Source organism: Carlito syrichta, unplaced genomic scaffold, assembly GCF_000164805.1.
Source record: "Carlito syrichta isolate Samal-C Ts95f unplaced genomic scaffold, Tarsius_syrichta-2.0.1 Scaffold313381, whole genome shotgun sequence".
Lineage (NCBI taxonomy): Eukaryota > Metazoa > Chordata > Mammalia > Primates > Tarsiidae > Carlito > Carlito syrichta.
Window position 1 is genome coordinate 1,494,298 of NW_007257477.1, and position 2,685 is coordinate 1,496,982.

Below are 2,685 nucleotides of genomic sequence, written 5' to 3' on the forward strand. Positions count from 1 at the left end.
CCCGGTTAATTTTTGATTTATTGCAGAGATGAGGTCTCACCAAGTTGTCCAGGTCGGTCTCGAACCTGCGGGCTCAGACAATCCACTCACCTCAGCCTCCCAAAGCACTGGGATTACAGACTGAGCCACCAAGCCTGATTTGGAATGGGTCTTGGACCTGCAGGCTCAGGCAATCCTCTCGCCTCGACCTCCCAAAGTGCTAGGATTACAGGCTGAGCCACTGAGCCTGGCCTAATTTTGTTATTTATTGTAGAGATGAGGTCTCGCCAAGTTGTCCACGCTGGTCTCGAACCTGCGGGCTCAAGAAATCTATTTGTTTTAGCCTCCCAAAGTGCTGGGGTTACAGGCTGAGCCACTGAGAATGGCCTATTTTTTTTTTTTTTTTTGAGTTGTAGTTTCACTGTCACCCAGGCTGGAGTGCAGTAGCACGCTCACAGCCACTGCAGCCTCGACAAACTGGGCCAAGGTGATCCTACTTCAGCCTTCCAAGCAGCTGGAACCACAGATGCGTGCCACCACGCCCAGCTAATTTTTTAATTTATTGTAGAGATGAGGTCTTGCCAAGTGCCCAGGCTGGTCTCAGCTCAGGCAATCCTCTCGCGTCTGCCTTCCAAAGTGCTGGGATTACAGTCACGAGCCACCATGCCCAGTTTATTCATCTATTTTGCGGGGATGGGAGGGGAGATGGGGGTCTTGCTATGCTGCCCAGGCTGGGCTCAAATCCTGTGTTCAAAGGATCCTCCCTTCAGTTCATCTATTTTTAGTCAGTTCCACAGCTAGGCACTTACAGCTTACCTGGATTAACCACCCCAACTACCCCCACAAGGTGGGTGGTCTCATCCCATATTCGCAGACACAGCCATGGGTACCATGCCAGCTGGGACACTTCTGGTTCCTAGATTGATGCTCAGTAAATATTTGTTGACTGAGCAGGGGCAGTGACTCAGGTTCAGGGAGGTTAAGCAAGGTGCCCAAGGGCACACCACTTGGGAATGGGGGGAAGACGCAGACTTGAACCCCAGGAGAATTTGATTTCCATAGCCCATGAACTCTGCCTCCCTATACATAAGCATTTGCCCACAGTTCCCCTGGGTGAGTTTCCCCTGAAAAGTCAAGAAGTTAATACCCTTCCATCCTCCCTCCCTGGGGTTTCAGCACTAGAGTTCTGGTAAAAACAAGAAACACCTTCTCCCATACTTCTTCAGACCTGACAGCTGGAAGATGAGTGTTTTGCCTAAGTCAGGAGCTACCTCCCCTCATCTGAGTCTCAAACAGATGCCAGAGCCTCTTCCCAGCCCCCTTGTACCCGATAAGCTGCTCCAGGAATCAGTGTCCAAAAGACAACAGAGAGTAAATAAACAAAGTCGTTTTTCTTTCCCATTTCCTGGACTTTTGGGGGAAATGACCTAAAGTGACAAGAAGGGACCAGGTCAGACGTGAGACTGCACATGGGAACCACACCAGAGGAACCATGAGAGAACTTTGCAACTGGGAACACAGATCAGGTAGAATCATCATCCCAGAGAATGAGTTTAGGTGAGGGACCCCAGTGAGGCATGGCTCCCCTGGTGCCTTCCAGGAGGATGAGCTCCTGAGGAACTTTTGAGTGCTCCTCCTCATCCAGGGGTCTGCTGGTCGGCCACCGCTTACCTTCCCCTGCAGAGAATGTCCCTTTGGCTGGAATGACAGCCTCAATAGTACCATGAACCTGGAGTCCCTGTCTGTACTTGGCTCAGGAAGCAGAGTGTCCAGTGTTCATCGGATGCTAACAAAAGAATCTGACCTTCTCTGACCCACCCCGTGCTCCTGGGATGTTCACCCCTGGGAGGTGGAACATTGGCTTCAGAGATGCAGAGGCAGGAACATACCAGATTCATTTCCCTATCTGCAGCTCACCGTCCACCCCAGCCTTCTTCTGTCTCTCCACTTCAGATCATAGATTGGACAGCCCTCTGGATTTGCAGACAAGGGTACTGAGGCTCAGAGAAGGGAAACAACTTGTTCAAGCTCACACAGCAAGCTAGTGGCAACACCAGGGAAGCATCTCTCCCTAGGCTCTCTCTTCATCTTATGTTCCTGTTACAGAAGTCTTTCTGTACTTCCCAGTCTCTGGAGGGGAAGATACACTCCTCCAAAGGACTTAGTGGGGGGCTCTCTGGCCTGGCTCCAAGCTGTGTTCAGAAGTGCCCTGTAGGGAGCAGGGGCAGTTTCCTGTGGCCTAGGCAGGTACCCATGCCTCAGTGTGGAGAGGGGACATGGGGGAGGGGGCTGGGTAAAGCCACAGCTGGGGGTCCCTGGCCTATCGAAAGTGGAGAGATCACTGCTCCCAGGCCCCGTGCCCTACTACCTTGCTTTTAGTGCTGTTAAGAATCCACCCCATCCTCTCTCTGGTGGTGCTGTTTTCGGGCAGGCCTCCTGAGGAGTGAGAGCCAAGAATGGGAAATCTAAGGCCTGTTGGGGGAGGGAGGGAAGGAGGCCACCGACAGGGGAGCTAGCGATGGAAAATAAGCCCACACGATGTGTCTTAGTCTTAGGAATGAGTAAGAGTGTTTGGGAGGGGGCACCGCAGGGGTACCGGGCAGGGAGCGGGGGGGAGAGGCAGCCTAGAGTCTGTGGGGGTGGGAGGCTCCGGCCTCAGGAGCGCGGGGCGGGCCGGCGACGCTCGAGGCCGGGGGTGAGAGGAGC